General features: G+C 51.3%; 1 protein-coding gene across 6 annotated transcripts in view; it reads right to left on the reverse strand.

Moving 5' to 3' along the window:
- Window positions 1–18,335, reverse strand: part of EP400 (E1A binding protein p400) — a 1,542,855-nt gene that overhangs the window by 892,494 nt on the left and 632,026 nt on the right. The window lies entirely within an intron of this gene.

Raw genomic sequence — 18,335 nt, forward strand, 5'->3', positions numbered from 1 at the left:
CGCAGATTGCTCATCAGAACGATGTCCACTTCCAGGTTCAGCTGCTAGGTAAAAACTTCGACAGGTTGGGTGGTGGACCTTGACTCGGCCATCGATCGTCAACCTACCTTGACTCTGTACTCCATCGACCGCTCCAGACGGGATGTTGAGCATCATGTATATATACTCTGTCACTATGCCCCGTACCACAGTTGACAACTATCCCCTAGACCCCCAAGCTCAGCCGTCGCAGAGGAAAAATAGCAAGAAAAAAGATAGTCCAATACCCAATGGAGGATTAGAGGATAAACTAAATCCCAACCTAGATAAAAATGAAACTACCATTTAACAAAATTATCTTTAGACAAAGTGGATGGCTTGAGACCAAGATGAGTATCTACTTTATTGAACAGAAGGAGGATATTTTGAAGTGTGTTTTTATTGTTGCCAATTGCTCCCTTCTAAAGAAGGCTTGTTTTAAAACTGACTGTTAAATTAATAATTATTTAATCAAGAAACATTCAGTACAAGTGTTATTTGAATACTTGTCACTGTGAAACTATGCTGCAACCCTACAGCTCACTTTGACCCCTCCAGAAATAAGCCTGGATGCTCAGTCACACTACCAACTTGTGCAGTACAGGCCTATATCAAAGGTTGGGTTACCTATTGCCAACAGGACAAGGCTGGTGGAGTCAACCATAGGGCTACTACATACAATCTTGCCTAACACTTATGGCCACAAGGAAAGCCGTTTTCCATGAGGAAATTGAGAGGGGCCTGATGCCTAGGCTCAAAGGGGGCTCCAATGAGTTCCCACGCTGGGGCAGGAGAAGTAACCAGAGGAAAGGATTGAAACAGTCCTTTGAGGAACTCCTTGACGAGATGGTGGGACCAAAGAGAACATCTTCCAAGAGATCTGGTGTAGCAGAAGAGAGCCGCCAAATGCACCTTGATAGAGGCGTGTACCAGCCCCGCCTTGGACAAGAACAAAAAGTATTGAAGAAACTGCGGGGCCGTGACCCTCAGCGGGGTAACCTTCTGCGACCGGTTCCACGTAGCTAAACGCTTCCACTTGTGAACGTAGCACTTCAGAGCTGACGACGCTCTGGCAAGCACCTCCCTGCAGTCTGCTGGCAATTCATATCCTCCAAACTGTAGGGCTGCAGGAGCCAAGCCCTCAGGTTCAGCGGTCCTGGGTCATAATGCAGGTTTGTGCCTTCTTGTCTGGTGAGCAGATCTGCGACCACTGGTAGCTTGACCGAATGCAACACCGACAGGCTGAGAAGGTCCGGGTGCCAAATTTGCCTTGGCCACGCTGGGGCGATGAGTATCATCCTGCAGCTGCACTGTTTAGTTTGTTTATTCGAGACTTACGCACCAAACTCTCAGGTAGCTGAGCGCAAGAGACAATTAGACTTAGAGCTTGGTTACATAAATACAAAAAGACAAGTAAACTTAGGGCTTAGTTATATAGATATAGGAAATATCCAGAATTACTGTCACATTGGGTTACATAGTGACTAGCACCTCTAGGTAAAAACATGAATAGAGTCATGTGATGCAGTGGTAACCAGTACATAGAGGGGTAGGTCGTGGCCGAGCAAAACAGTAGCAGGTGTGGTCATAATACAGGTTGGTCTACTTAGGAGTCATTAGTTTGTATCCAGGTAAGGATTTTCTTTTTAAATCTAGAGTAGGGTTGATCCATTCTCAGGTCTATGGGGAGTGCATTCCAGTATTGCGCAGCCAGAACTGGGAAGCTAGAGCCGCCAGCTGTAGTGCGTTTAAATCTAGGAATTTTGAGGGTGTAGGCATTAGCGGATCTCATAGGGCGGGAGGTGAATCTCTTGTTTATTCTTTCTGCAAGGTAGGGTGGAGCTATATTCAGACATTTGGATGTTAGAGGGAGTGTTTTGAGGGTAATCCTATCATTAATCTTGAGCCAGTGGACGTCTCTTCTAAAAGAGGAGATGTGTTCTCTGGAAGGGATATTCAAGGCAGCTCTAAGAGCATTATTTTGGAGTCTTTGTAATTTGTTAGAGATGTATTTATTAGCTCCCACGTATAATGCATTACAATAGTCCAATTTGGATATTAGAAGTGCATTGGCCAGGACAATACAACTGGTTTCCGAAAGATAAGGTCTACAGACCCGGATCAATTTGCAGGTGTAGGCTGTAGAGGATGCAAGTGAGTTGACTTGCTTCTTAAGGTTAAGTGCGGAGTCTAGGTAGAATCCCAAAGTTTTGACTGCGGGCATCACCTTGATGACGTTGTCAATATTAAATGAGGCATAACTGCGGATGAGTTTTTTAAGGGCCATCTCTTAGCCTAGGATCCGAAGCTCCGTTTTGTCGTCATTCAGGCAGAGGCCGTGGGATGCCATCCATGCCTGAACGATGCGGTATATCCAGTTTACTAAAACTGAATCATCCAGGAAGTTGCCCGAAAGGGGAATGAGGATCTGGGTGTCATCTGTGTAATTAGTGTAAATGACACCTAGTCTATCCAGCTTGTCAGACACAGGTTTAGTAAAGATGTTCTACATGGTGGGAGACACACATGAACCCTGCAGTACGCGGCAGGAGATTTGTATGGGATCAGCCGAAGCTGAGGGGAGAAGACTCATTGGACGGTTAGCTAGGAAGGATAGATCCCAGGTTATAGCATCAGTTGAGAACAGAGCAGCTGATTTGAGGTGGTTGCATGATCCACCAAGTCGAAGGCTGCAGACAGATCAAGGAGGAGTAGCATAGCCGATTTCCCATTGTCCTTCAACTCATCAATTTGGGTCTTGAGGTCTATTAAGGCTGTTTCCGTGCCATGGAAGGCGCGGAAGCGGGATTGCTGTGATCCTAGTAGGTGGTTAACTTCCAGGTAATCCTGTATTTGAAGATATGCCACTCTGTCAATGATTTTAAGTAAGAAGGGGACTGTGGTGATGGGTCTAAAGTTGGTTGGAATGGCGGGATCTAATGTTTGGTTTTTTAACAATGGGAGAACCCATGATTCTTTGAGATTATTGGGCACTGAATTGGTCTTGAAGGAAGCATTAATAAGCTTCGAGATGAAAGGGGCTAGGTCTCTAGCTGCATCCTTTATAATTTGGGCTGGGCAATGGTCTCCTTTACAATTAGAGGGTTTAAGAGAGAGCATGACTGTGTCTCAGAGATGAACAAGTTACTTTCTTACCTGGTAACGTTCTTTCGATGGGTTGTTCCGACGACGTATTCCACATCTATGACAGGTAATCATCACAGCTGTGCTGCTCCGGAAAAGTTTCTCTAAGTCCATACGCTGTCCTCGAGGGCCTCCGTCGAGCCAACGTCACCGGATGTTATAAGTAGGACACACGACGCTCGTAGCCTCAGTTGTAGTTTTTTCCCAGAACGTGTGGCACCAATCTTCTCCCAGTATGACTACAGAAAGCCTGGCAGAAACGAAAGCTGCAATCGCATAAGAAATTCTGTAGAGGGGCAGGTAGGGAGCGAGCGATGTGGAATAAGTCATCAGAACATCCCATCGAAAGAACGTTACCAGGTAAGAAAGTAACTTGTTATTCGAAGGGATTAGTTCCTCCGACGTATTCCACATCTATGACAGACTCCCAAAGCAGTACCAATGTAAGGAGGTGGGAAATAAATTTAGAATTTTAGAATGCCCAATTAAATTGCAGAATAGAGGACCGCCTTGCCAAAGGCCAAATCTTGCCCATGGATAGAATCCAGGGAGCAGTGCTTTACGGAGGACTGTGTGGCTGCTTCACAAATGTTACGAATAGGAACACCCCTCTGCAGGGCAGTAGAGGCAGCCACACCCCTAGTAGAATGGGCCCGTAAGCCTACCAGAGTGTCCTTACCCGCCAAGCGGTAACATTCAGAAATTGTCAATGTAATCCAACTAGACAAAGTCTATTGAGTAACAGCTTGTCCCAAACGCCTTCCAGCGTATCCTACAAAGAGCTGGTTGTCCACTCTGACCCGGGATGAGTGAGATGTAGAAACTTAAAGCCCTCCTAGGATCCAACCTATGGAGCCTCTCCTCTTCCTTACCAGGACGCGGAGGAGGATAGAATGCCGGAAGAATGACCTTCTGGCATAAATGAAATTCCGACAAAACTTTCGGAAGAAAAGAAGGACGAACCCCAGGGACAACCCTGTCCTTATGGAACACTGTGAAGGGTGGCTTAACGGAAAGTGACTGCAACTCACTCACTCTGCGAGCGGAAGTGATCGCAACTAAAAATAGTTTAAGGTCAACCGTCTCAAAGGACAAGAATGTAAAGGCTCAAATGGAGCTCCCATTAAGGAATTTTAGAACCAGGTTCAAATCCCAACCGGGCACCTGGAAAGGTGACGGTGGGAACACGATAGTGAGCCCTTTCAGAAACTGAGAAATCAAAGGAATTTTAAAATAAGAACACTCCTCAGACGAGCGCTTAAATATGGACAGTGCCACCAGGTAACCTTTGATGGTACCCACTTGCAGGCCCTTGTGGGCTAACGAAAGCAAAAAAGACAGAACCACAGGAACGGCACATGAAAAGGATCCACATTCTAAACCCTACACCAGTCGCAGAACTTTCTCCAACGGCAACGGTACAGGGACTTCGTTGCAAGCCTTCTGGCCGAAAGCAACACTTCCATCACGTCGTCAGAGAGGTCCGAATCCTTATACCTCAACCTTTCAGAAGCCAAGCATTAAGGTTGAGGGACTTAACCTCTGGATGGAGAACCTGACCCCCCCTCCCGTGAGAGCAGATCGTCTCGGTAGGGAAGACAGCGTGGAGGGTAGATGGACATGTCGAGAAGGTCTGGGTACCGCGTTCGCCTGGCCCATGCCGGAGCAATGAGGATTATTCGGGAACCAAACCTCTGTAACCTCTGCAGCACTTGCAGAATGACGGGGACTGGAGGAAATGCGTACAGCAGTGGGAAGGAACACTCCACTATGAACGCGTCCCCTAAGGTTCCTCTTGGAGGAAATTCCCGCAAGCAGAATCTTTCGCACTTCTGGTTGACACTGGTGGCGAAGAGATCCACTTGTGGGGTTCCCCCAAAGGGCGAAGATCTCCAGGAGAATCTCCTGAGCCAGCTCCCACTTGTGAGAGACTGTACTCTGCCTGCTCAGAGCGTCGTCCGCCGCGTTTTCGTCTCCGGCCAGATGAACTGCTGAGATCGAAAATTCCTGCTGGATGGCCCAGAACCAGAGCTGCATCGCCTCTCTGCACAGAGGGAGAGACCCTGGCCCCCCCCTCCCTCTTTTTGTTGAGGTAGTGCATGACCACTGTATTGTCCATCAGAATCAGGACATCCTTCCCCCGCACAGACAGCAGAAAAGCCTTCAGGGCTAGCCTGACGGTAATCAGCTCCAACAGATTGATATTGAGTCTGGACTCCGACGGAGACCAACGACTTGACTGTCAACTTGTTGGCATGAGCTCCCCACCCCGTGAGGGATGCGTCCGTCACGATAGTCCCCTCCGGCCAGGGTAGCCAAAATGGAGCCCCCTTCATCAGATTGCCTTCGACAGCCCACCACAGAAGATCCTGGGTGACTGAGGGCGGCACCTGAACGGGATCAGACATCCTGCCGGAGGACTGACCACTGCATCTTGAGAACCCACTGCAGAGATCTCATCCACAGCCTGGCCTCTGGCACCAGGAGAATGATGGATGCCATGAGGCCGAGCAACCTCAAGAACTCGAACGCCGGGAGACTATGGGCCTGTTGAAACTTTTTCGCCATCTGCAGAATGTAATGAGCCCTCTCCTGGGGATGAAATCACAGCCCCAGGGAAGTGTTGAGCACTGCTCTGATGTACTGGAGCCGCTGGGTAGGTGTCAAGTGGGTCTTCTTTAAGGTGAGGGAGAAACCCAGCCTGTGAAGGGAGTGGCAGGTGACTGACAGATGATCCAAGACTTGCTCGGGAGAGCGCGTCCTGATCAACCAATCGTCCAGGTAGGGGTAAACGTCAATCCCCCCCCTTTCCTGAGATACGCTGCCACCACCACCATGAGCTTGGTGAAGACCCTTGGGGCGGAGGTCAATCCGAACGGCAGGACCCGAAACTGAAAGTGCGAGTCGCCAACCGCGAACCTCAGGAACTTCTTGTGTATGGGATGAATCGGAACATGAAGTATGCGTCCTTGAGGTCGAGAGACACCAACCAGTCCTGAAGTTGAAGGGCCTGGAGGACCAGAGAGTAATCATCTTGAACTTGTCCTTCCTGAGGAGCTTGCTCAAACCATGCAAGTCCATGATGGGTCTCAATCTCCAGTCTTTTTTCGAAATCAAAATAAGGGGAATACCATCCCTTGTTCCTCTCCGCTACAGGCACCAGTTCTATTGCGCCTTTCTCCAGCAGGGCTTGAATTTCCTGCGCAAGGAGCAGATCCGGACTCTGCAAAGAGAGGTTCCCCGGTGGATTGTCGCGAGGCCTGTGCCGAAAGGGAAGACAGTAGCCGTGGGTTATGATCTCCAGAACCCACACATCTGAAGTAATGGCTTGCCAATCTACAAGATGCTGCGCCAGCCTTCCCCCAACCGGCGAACCATGGGGCATGGCCTCACGACTGAGTGGGAGCGGCTGCGGCGTTACCTGAGGGCAAAGAGGCAACTGCCCGAGCGGCCTTGGCACCACGGGTACCCTGTCGTCCACCTCTGGTACCCCTGCGGTGGCCTCTTTGACTGCCAGCTCCTCTCGCTTTACTGAAGGATGAGTAATAGCGAAAGTAACCACCCCTCCACTGCTGCCCCTAGGACGAAAAGGTGGAGGTTGGCGAACTGCAGCGCCCAACGACTTCGCTGCAGCTTTTGAGGTCTGCAACCTCTCAAGGCTCTCGTCAGCTTTGCTGCCAAAAAGGTGTTCACCGTCAAAGGGCATGTTGAGGAGCCGGGACTGCACATCAGGAGCAAATCCCGACTTCCGCAACCACGCTCGCCGCCATGGACCTACTGACGCATTCAGCTAAATCCAAACCCGACTGAACGGCTTCACACATGGCATCCTTACCATCCTGGACCATAGCAAGGAAACCATCCCGTTCGTCCCTTTCGGGAATATGTTCAGCCGCCAACGCAACACAGTTCCACAGAGTGTGTGTGAAACGAGACAAGGCACAAATGGAGTTGGCCGCCTGAAGCGCCATACCACCAGAAGAAAACACTTTCTTCGCCCAGCCATCAAAACGTTTGTCGTCCCTATCAGGAGGGATGGTAGGGTACGACGCCTGCTTTGCCGGGGCCGTGGCCGCCTGCACCACCAAACTCTCCGGAGTGGGGTGCCTGGTCAAGTAGCAGGGGTCGCTACTGGCTGGACGGTATTTCCGCGACAAGGATCTGCCCACCGCCGGGAGACTCTCAGGAGCAGTCCAAGCTGCCGCCACCCTTCTCTGTAAATCCATATGGAACGGCAGTACCGGGTCAGTTTGGGGACCAACATCAAGGATGTCCGTCAGATCATCCTGCACAAACTCCCCTGGGGGAGCAGACCATCCCAAGTACTCAGAAACCCTAGCCATAAGGCGCCGGTACGAGGAATCGGCATGAGAGCCAGGCTCAGGCCTACAAAACTCCACCTCCGGAGAGGTGTCCAGTCCACTGGCATCATGCAGTGACTGTCTCAATTCGTCAAACTGACTATGGCCCGAGACAATTTCATCTGGAACCTGACTAGGAACCAGGCCATCAGAATCCTCATCCGCCTCTGAAATATAGTCCAGGTGGCGAAAAGAAGGCACCCGAGAGTGCTTGCTCTTAACCAGAGCCTTCCTAGGGGGTTCTCCCGTGCCACGGGGTACCTCCGACACGAAGGGCGTCGAGCGAATCTGCGCCGGCGTCGAGAGAACCGGCATCGGCGCCGAGAGAATCGGCGCCGAGAGAATCGGCGCCGAGAGAATCGGCGGCGAGAGAATCGGCGGCGAGAGAATCGGCGTCGACGTCAGACCCAGCGCCTCCAGCATCGGCGGCGTCGACACAGCCCTCGAGGCCGGAGCCCCTAGCGCGTCCCTCGACGACCCGAGCGTCGACGGCCTCGACGACTTCCTCGAAGCCGGAGCCTCGAGAAAGCCTGTCGACGCCCCCGACGCCTCAGGCGTCGATGTCTTCCTCGAAGACTTCACAGGTGAACGCGTCGAGGACCGGGACCTGGAACGGGTACGGCGAGAACGAGTCTCCTTGTCCGAACGGGACCTCTCCCGTGACTCGTGCCGACCACTCATGCGAGCGGTGTCTCTCGACCTCACACGACCGACCCCCACTCGGGGGCGCGGACGGCTTAGTACCCTGCGACTCAAGAATCGCCAGCATTTTCTTCCCGAAGGAAGCCCATTCCTCCGGCGTCGCAAGGCTGGTGGGGTAAGCGACGTGCCGGGCAGAGTCCTCCGAGGTGGACCTGGAAGTCGACCGGTGTCGGCGCTTCCGAGAACGCCTCGAAGAGGCTGAGGAGTGGCGAGACCGACTCCTAGAAGGAGACCCACAAGACTTCCGACGATGATGCGGAGAGTCACCCCTCGAATCATCCGTCGAAAGCCCCGCAGACTTCGACTTCCTGGGCTTGGACACCCGACCTACCGACAGCAACTTCTTACGTTCGCGTAAGGCTTTGGACGTGAGCGACTGGCAGTCGATACAGTCATCCGTGTCGTGGGCCTCCCCGAGGCACCAGAGGCAGGCGTTGTGCGAGTCCGTCACCGACATCTTGGACCCACACTCCCCGCACTTCTTGAAACCCGGACGCGGGGTCGAAGACGAAGTAGAAGACATCTTCACACGAAGGATTTGCACAAAACGAACAGGTTCGAAGAACCGAGAAGAACAGAACTCCAAAGAGTTGAGGCGTGAACCGAGAATCACGAAGCAACAAGTTCGCGGAAAAAACGGAACTGAGGCTACGGGTGTCGTGCGTCCTACTTATCACATCGGATGACGTCGGACGTGGCCCTCGACGACGGCGCATCGACGTCATCGACGCAGGAGCTGAAAAAAGTTTCCGAAGCAGCACAGCTGTGGTGATTACATGTCATAGATATGGAATACGTCGGAGGACCCAATCCCCTCGAAATGGAGTTACAGGTAAGAAACTATTCCCTTCTCCAGCATTGGATCTTTCATGGATTCACATGCTTAGAATAGATTGTATAGCAGTAACACTTGAGACGGCGGTGAGAATGTAATGTAATATACCCTCACTATACTACACAATGCATATGTACAGTAGGAATAAGTTAACTCATATAACCTTACCCACATAAAGTATACTGTCATCAAAAAGGTAGAAAACAGATTCTCCACAGCGTGGAGCTTACCTTATTGAAACAGATGGCGCAGGACAGCTCTTCCCATCTGCACCTCGTCCGCATGCTGCCTGGCAAGGCAGTAGTGGCGGGTAAACGTGTGGGGCACTGACCATGCCGCAGCTTGGCATATGTCCGTCAGTGGAATTCCTGCCCATAAAGCTGTTGAGGAGGACATCGATCTTGTAGAATGGGCTCTAGGATGTCCTTGCAGTGGCCTTCCGGCCTTAGAGTGACAAAATGCAATCGTCGATGAGACCCATCGAGCCAGTCCCTGTTTAGATATTGCTTTTCCTCTCGTCGACGGACCATAGGCGATGAACAGTTGTCGAGTAGACCCGAGTTCCTGTGTACGATGTAGGTAAGATTTCAGAGCCCTCTTAACGTCCAGGGTATGAAGAGCTTTTTCTGCTGCCGATGATGGTGTGGCGAAGAAAGTAGGGAGAACAATGGACGAGTGTTTGTGATACACTGTTGGAACTTTTGGGACGAACGTAGGATTAGTTGCCAGGACCACTTTGTCCTTAAAGAATCTTAGGTATGGCGGGTCTACGACCAGCGCTTGCAGTTCCGAGATTCTCCTAGCTGATGTGATAGCAATCAAGAATGCCAACTTCCACGAAATGAATTTTATGTCGGACGTGGCCATAGGCTCAAAAGGCGGTTTCATTAAGCCTGCCAACACTGTTGAGACTCCAAGTTGGGGGGAAACGTTTTACAGGGGGAAAAACTCGAAATAAACCCCTCATGAAGTGTTTTACAAGTCTGTCGCTAAATAGAGGAGACTACTGCCTCTTCCTCGTGAACCTCGAGATGGCCGCCAGGTGCACCTTTATCGATGTGAAGGATAACCCCCTCTCCCCCAAGAGGAGCACATAAGGTAGAACTTGTTCCGGCGTCACCAACAACGGTTGTAGGCCTTGTTGTCCTCTACACCATTCACAGAAACTCCGCCACTTATAGGAGTAAGATTTGTTTGTAGAAGGGGCTCGAGCCGCCTGCAGAATTTTTTGACAATCCTCTGAAACGTCTAAAGCACCGAACTCCGAAAAGTCAGGAGCCAGGCTGTAAGGTTGAGACTGTCCGGGTCGTGATGCCACACCGTGCCTTTGTCCCGGGATAGTAGGTTCGGGACTCTCGGAAACGGTATGGATGTTCCAGCGACAGGTGAAACAGGTCGGAGAACCACGGTTGCCTTGGCCAGTATGGTGCCACTAGAATTACTCGGCAATTGTATCTGCGTATCCACTGTATTGTCCTCCGTATGAGGGGGAACGGGGGAAAAGCATAAAGGAACATGTCCGTCCATGGGAAGGAGAATGCCTCCCCCATGGATCCCTCTTGAGGCCATCTGCTTGCAAATTGCTCGCATTTCTTGTGGTCTTTGGTGCGAAGGCGTCCAGAGGGGGATTACCCCATTTCTCGAACACTTTCATCAGGTGAACTGTGTCCATTTTCCCACTCGTGCATCTGGGCCATGCTTCTGCAGAGGGAGTCTGCTTGGGAGTTCCTCACTCCTGGGAGGTGGTGAGCCACGATGGAAATTTCGTGCTTTAATGCCCAATGCCATGTTTTCTGGGCTTCTATGGAAAGAGTTCTTGATCGCGTGCCACCTTGTTGCCTCAAGTAAAAAATGGTTGTTGTATTGTCGGTCAGTACTCGTACTCGCGAACCCTTGATGTGTGGTAGGAATGCCTTCAAGGCCCATCGTACTGCTCTGAGCTCTAACACGTTTATGTGTAGGAGTGACTCCGTTGGAGACCAGCGACCTTGCGTTTGGAGAGCACCCATGTGAGCTCCCCATCCGGTTAGGGACGCATCCGTGACTATGGTTCGCTGAAACTCCGGCTCCTGTAGGGGTACACCGTTGTTCAGATTGTGGAAACTCTGCCACCACTGAAGGGTCCGAAGCAGCTTGTCGTCGATGGTTATCTTGTCTGACCACGATCCTTGAGCCTGCGTCCATCGGTCCGCAAGGAATTCCTGGACTGGCCTCATGAATAGGTGACAGTTTTCCACCAGATGGATGCAGGATGCCATGGCCCCTAGGACCGAAACGTATTTTCTCACTGAGAGCCTGGTGTTTCGCTGTAGTTGGCTCGCTTGCTGATTGAGTCTTGAGGTTCTGTCGAGAGAAGGTTTCACTAGCCCTAACTGGGTCTCGAACTGTGCCCCCAAGAATACCAGCGTTCTCGATGCAGAGAGGATTTTTTGAAGTTTATGGCGAATCCCAGCTGTTGTAGAAGCTGCATGGTGGCTTGTAAACTTGTGTTGGTCGACGTTGGGGAGGATCCCCTTACCAGCCAGTCGTCGAGGTATGGGTATACATGGTGGCCTTGCTTCCTTAGCCAGGCCGCTACTGGAGCCAGGCATTTCGTGAACGTTCTGGGGGAGGTCTTGAGCCCAAAGGGAAGAACCGTGAACTGGTAGTGAGTCCGCCCTATTACAAATCTCAGGAATTTCCTGTGTTTCCGACAAATTGGAATATGGAAGTACGTGTCCTGTAAATCCAGGGACGCTAGAAAATCCCCCTCTTGAACGGCGCGGATCACTTCCTGCAGAGTGAGCATCTTGAATTTTAGGCTCTTTAAGGACTTGGTGAGATCGCGTAAGTCTAAAATGGGACGCCATTTGCCGTTCGGCTTTTTTACGACGAAATATCTTGAGTAGACTCCTTGACCTTTCTGTGATGTTGGAACTAATTCTATCACGCCCTTTGCTAACATGAGTGTTACCTCTTGTTGCAGTATCTTCAGATGGGAATGAGCGGTGAACGCAGGTGGAATGTGCGGAGGGCTGTGTTTGAATTGTAGAGAGTGTCCGTTTCTTATAGTGTCCAGCACCCATTGATCCGTCGTTATTCGTTCCCATTCGTCGACATATGCTCACACTCTTCCCCCCAGAACGGTGTGTTGTATGTCACTGCTGATCTTTATTTTGCTTGTCTCTCGACGACGACGGATATGATGGTCTTTTCCTGGAAGTCTGGAAGTTCCGGCGTCGGTTTGCAGTTTGGGAAGCACGTCTGTATCCCTGGGAGGGGTAAGCTGATCTGCCAAAGGATCTGTCTCCAGACGCAGAGAATCTTGAGTTACCTGAAGCCCCTCTAAAGGGACGAAAAGACTTGTAACTTCGGCCACTCTGGAGGGCACCCAATGAACGTGCCGTGTCCGAGTCCTCTTTCATTCCCTTTAGGGCTTCGTCCACCTTCTCACCGAAAAGAAGGTCTCCCTCAAAGGGCATATCTAAAACTTTGTATTGTACCTCTGGCCTGAAGTAGGTACATTTAAGCCATGACTGTCGTCGTAATACGACCCCATTATTGACTTGCTTGAAGCCTGACTCAGCGAGGTCCACCGCGATGTTTATTGCGTGAGTTGAGGCTTCCTCACCCTCTCGGACAAGTAACATCGCTGCCTTCCTATGCTCTTCCGGAAGATGATCAAGCAACGGAGCTAGCCTGTGCCACATCTCCCTATCGTATCTGGCTACAATCAGCAGAGAGTTTGCGGCCTTTACTGTGGTTGCTCCCACGGATAGCACTTTTTTTGCCAAAGGCATCCTGGCGTCTCGCTTTGTTTTCAGGCGGAGTCGTGCACTTGTGCTGGGCCTTCGCCTTCCTCGCCGCTGCCGCCGACACCACCGAGTCTGGCGTTGGTTGGGAGGATAAACACTTGGGGGTAGACTCTGGAGCCTTAAACTTTTTCTCGAGGTGTCCTTTCACTGCCGGCTCTGAAAAAGGGTGACGCATTGTCTGCAACCCCTCCTTCCACACGTGGTCTAGTATTGGTATTGAGAACACAGACCTCCTTCTCTTACCCATGTGGTCGAACAAAAAACAGTCCTTTTTCTGTTCTTCCTGGGACAAACCAAATTCTTTGCATGCCTTCTCCATCATAGAATGGAATGACGCAATGTCGTCCGGAGGGGACGGGTGAGCTGGGCTTCTAGGGGTTTCCAACTCCACCTCTGACTCCCAGGTTGGATCCCTGGAGGGGGATGATGAGATCTCCAACATGGCTCCCCTGTCAAACTCCGAATCTGGCAGCTCACCTTCCTCTTGTGCCAGTGCTGAGATTGGCGTGCGTAGGTGCGTCGGTGGACGGGACGCGCCCGGCTCGTCGACGGGTGACTGTGGCAGGTTTGCCTGAGGTAGTCTCTGGTCCAACGACTGTAGCAAGGACTGAAGCATGGACAGAATTTCCAACGACAAAACAGATTGAGGATTGAGAAGAGGGGCAGGTACCAGTATACCGGATCCCCTAGTCGACGACTTGTCAGCCACTCGTAGCCCTAGGTCTGCTGGGCCAGCTATTCACTCGTTCCCGTCCTCTGAGGACAGCGATACAGCCTGTTCTTGCAGTAAAGTATCCGGGGGGATCGGATCAAAAACTTCAGGCCTCCTGTAGAACCTCCGTCGGCGAGGCCATCGTCGCCGCCGTTGTTGGTGGATGCCACCTGCGTAAGTGGCAGGGTGGAGGCCGATGACTGGACCGCCGTCGACGACGGTGACTTAGCAGGTGGTTTAGGCGGTCCTGCCTTTTCCACACTTGGCCTGCTTTTACTCGACTCTCGACTCGTGATGATCGCCCGAGGAGGATTTCCTTTCCTTTTCATGCTTTTTTGATGAAGATGTTTTCTTTGACGGGGAGTCTCTAGCCGAGTGACTCCCAGATGACTCTTTTTCCGCCGGTCGAGATTTATTCGCCGGTGGTTCCGACGAGGTAGCACGGCATGATGTTTTCGCCGATTGGGTGGGGCCTACCTCCGAAGGGGGGTATGCCCCGCTCCATCATTCAGCCATGCCACCAGTCGTCGACTCCGGTCTTTGAGGGTTTTTTGAGAAAGCCCTTTGCATATGTCGCAGTTATCCGGCGAATGATGAGGGTGGAGGCAATATATACAATCCATATATCCGTCCCCCCTCGTAAACTTTTTTCAAGCCGCACGTCGCTCATGGACGGAACAGCGCTTTCCCTGACATGGAGGACATTTTCTCTAACTCAAACTCCAGGAATACAACCTTGTACAAAATAGTAAGACAACGCGAGGAGATCCCACTACTTTGGAGACGGTTGAAATCTGAAGGGGAGCCGCTGGGGCGGGCCTCTTATACTGGGACGGCCTACGGAGCATGCGTAGGCGGGTCCTAAAAGGACATAGATAGGACACAAAAGTGTCGGAAGTTTTCCTATAGGAAAAGGCTATATATGTGTACCGAGGGGTCCCAGTCTGACGACGGGGAATATTCTAAGCATGTGAATCCATGAAAGATCCAATGCTGGAGAACATTAGAATCCTAGGCCTGCTAGAGGGCATGGAGAGAACCGACCCAACGAACTATGTAGAAAATCTCCTAATACAAGAAATTGGCGCGGAGAAACTCTCACAAGGCTTTACCATCGAGCGAGCCCACCGATCTCTCACCAAGAAACCTCCCCCTGGGGCCCCGCCCATGCCAGTAATAGCAAAAGTGCTCCATTACAAAGACAGGGAGACAATGTTGGCCTTCTCAAGATCAGGTGGCCAGATCCAAAGGGACTCTGCGAAAAATCGCCATCTACCCTGACTACACCTTTCACGTCCAAATGAAAAGAGCCCAATTCATCTATTCGAAGCAAGACTCAAGAAAGGAGGCCTGCGCTACATGCTCCTATACCCTGCACGTCTGAAGGTGCTACACAACAACAAAGAACTCTTGTTCGACACGCCAGCCGAGGCCAGAGACTGGATGGATAGAGAACAGATCCCGGACATCTACAAAACCGAACGAAAGCTGCGCTGAACCTCATTTAGAGCGACCACTCAAAAGGCTAACATCCGGCGCTGAACACACAAACAGGCAACACTGACACTCGCAAGCAGCAAGATTGATCAACCTCAGGAGCTGAGCGGAGAAGGGACTGCTCCTGACGAGTAGACATCCATAGCGGAACCCTTCCGCCCCCAGTAGTTCTAATTTTTTCCTTTTTCTTGGTTTAGTTTAAACCCGCCCGTAGGGCCCCACCAGATCACACCCTGATCGAATAGAGCGGAAATGGGAAAGTCACAGCGGGTGGAACAACGCCGTATCCATGCCCTAATCAAAAACAAGGTCGGAATTGCGTTGCTACAAGAGACACACTTGGATGCGTGCAAGCTAGAAACACTGGGCAAGTCTTGGAGAGGGACCCTGGTAGGCTCCACTCATTCCACTTACGCTAGAGGGGTCCTGATCTAGATTGCCCCCACCATCCCCTTTAGGTTGCTAAACACAAAAACAGACAAGGGTAGGATGGCCCTGGTTCACGGCACCGTGTAAGGCAGAGAGATATGCTTAATCAACACTTATGCTCCCAATCCCAACGCCACAACCTTTTTCCGCTCACTACACAGACGGCTCAGCCCATACAGAGAAAGCACCCCCATCTGGGGGGCAGGGGGGGAATCACAACTGCACCCTAGACCCTGTTCAGATAGTTCGGACAACAAACACACACGCCCGTCCCCCTCCTGCAAAAATATTACGCACCTTGATGCAACAACTAGGGCTGGCAGACCGATAAATGGGACTATTCCTTCTATTCCTCCCCCCACGCAGTCTATACTAGGCTAGACCACATACTAGTTAGTGTGGAACGGCTAGCGCAGTTCGAGGAGGCACATTACCTAGCCAGAGTATTATTTGACCACTCCCCACTGGTGACTAACTGGGTGGTGTTCCCACCCAGACCCCCTGTGCCCACAACCATAGGGGGAACCCAGAGATACATAGCAACTTCACTTACAAACACTGAGCAAGAGCGAGCTGAACTGGAAGGGAGAGCCACCTTCGAGCCAGAACATATAACCCATGCCCTAGGTGATAAACCGGGGAAGCTATTAGCATGGCTTTACCAACGCGAAATCCCCAGGACCCCTATCTGCCACATCCGCGCCCGGATGGCACTGCAGTACATACGCAGCTAGGTATAAACTGTTTGCCCGGTTTTACGAGAAACTGTACACCAGCACCCATCTCCTTCGGCCATTGAAATTGAGGACGTCCTAGACATCAAACTACCCAAATTGGATGTACAGCTGGCTGAAGCCCTGGACGAACCAATTATCGGGAAAGAGGTGATGGTCACTATTGGGTCCTTACGATCTGGGAAAGCCCCTGCCACTGACGGGCTCCCGGGAGAGTTTTATAAAGCCTACAAGGAAGTTCTGGCACCTCTTCTGGCCCGAGTGTTCAATGAAGCGTATGAAGTGGGCACCCTCCCAGATAGCATGAAGCAGGCCATTATCATCCCCCTATTGAAACCTGGCAAGGACGAGAATGAATGTGGCTCATATAGGCCCCTGTCCATGTTGAACTCAGAGAACAAGATCCTAACGGCATTTCTGGCAAGGAGACTGCGTAGGGTGGTCCCCCTTCTGATCCATCAGGACCAAACGGGCTACGTGCCTGAGAGATCCATCACTGAACCTACGTAGATTACATCATGTCATTTACAACACCAATGGCAGACCCGAGAAATGCGCAGTGGCATCTTTAGATGCCACTAAGGTTTTTGATTCGATCAGGTGGGAATGGCCATATGCGACCATGGCAAAAATGGGGATAGGGTCGGCCTTCCTAAAGTGGACCAAACTCATACACAGACCCCACAGCCAGGGTGCGCACGGACAACACATTCTCTGACAAATGGCACCTTCACAGGGGCACGCAGCATGGCTGTCCACTCTCCCCCATGCTGTACATCTTAGCAGTGGAACCTGTAGCAGCATATCTGCGCCAAGAGTATAGTGACAGGGTTTTAGTGATTGACGGAGTGACACATCTGGTGTCAATGTATGCCGACGACACACTCCTGTACCTAAACAACCCAGAACACATACTACCGTATATCCTGGAGACGTTAGAAGGGTTTCACAGATACACAGGGATCCAAAGAAATAACGAAAAATCATGCCTCTACCCCCTGGCCATCCTAAGCAGGGACACCCTCGACCGACTCCCTCCAATGGCCTTCCAGTGGAGGACCACATCTTTCAAATACCTGGGGATTACCATCCACCAGGCCCCCAATATGGAACATACTTTAAACACAGTCAGAGCCAAGGAAAACCTAGAAAAATCAATGGCCTTTTGGGGAAAATTGCCGTTTTTTGTGGCTGGTAGCGCTTGACTCTTGAAAATGGTGGCGCTCCCCCGACTACTGCATTTGTTTTAACCAACGTCCCCTTCAACATTCCCCCATGCCTCTTTGCAGATCTAAATAAACACTGTAGGAGATTTCTTTGGCATGTAGGCAGACAGAGTCGCGCTAGAAGTCCTACAAAGGCCATACGACAGGGGAGGACTAAAAATCCCCAACTTTGAACTGTACTACTTTGCAGCCCAACTAAAACACATCATACAATGGATGGCTGATGAGGCCACATTTGACACCCGATTTCTGCAACCAGCCGTCTCCCAGGCACTACTCAGACTTATTCTGGGTCCCAGCAGACATGACCCGAAACAGCCCCTACCTGGTGAAGCTGGGAATACTGATCTGGAAACGGGGCTGTAAGGTTGCGAAGATGGAAGGCCCATACTCCCCGCAGACCCCTATAGCGGCCATCATGTGGGCAGGCCCGGGGGACAGAGTGAGGTACGACGGGGGTGGGAGCCCTGTGGAGTGGCCACCCTGGGGGACCTGGTGGATGACCAAGGGATCCTAACATTCGACAAGCTACAGCTACAGGCTACCTCTGGGCTGCCATCGGGACAGTTCTTGCTCCATCGAAAATATGTTGGCCGCAGCCGAAGGGGAACACGAAACCTCAAGGCTCTACGACACATTACTGAACAGCATAACTAGTATAGACTAGTATAGACCTCAAGAGCAAAGTGAAGTGGCAACCCGAAATGGGCTTGGAATGCAGTGAAAACGATTGGGAATGCATTGCTCATTACCACAAAAAGGTTTCCAGGAACGCCCGACTGCAACTCCTACAATTTTACTTTAATAGAGCGTACCTTACGCCAGAATTCAAGGGGGCTAAAACCATTGAATGCCACAAGTGTGGTGAACCCCTCGCAGGAAT

Source organism: Ambystoma mexicanum, chromosome 10, assembly GCF_040938575.1.
Source record: "Ambystoma mexicanum isolate Mex_15411 chromosome 10, UKY_AmexF1_1, whole genome shotgun sequence".
NCBI lineage: Eukaryota > Metazoa > Chordata > Amphibia > Caudata > Ambystomatidae > Ambystoma > Ambystoma mexicanum.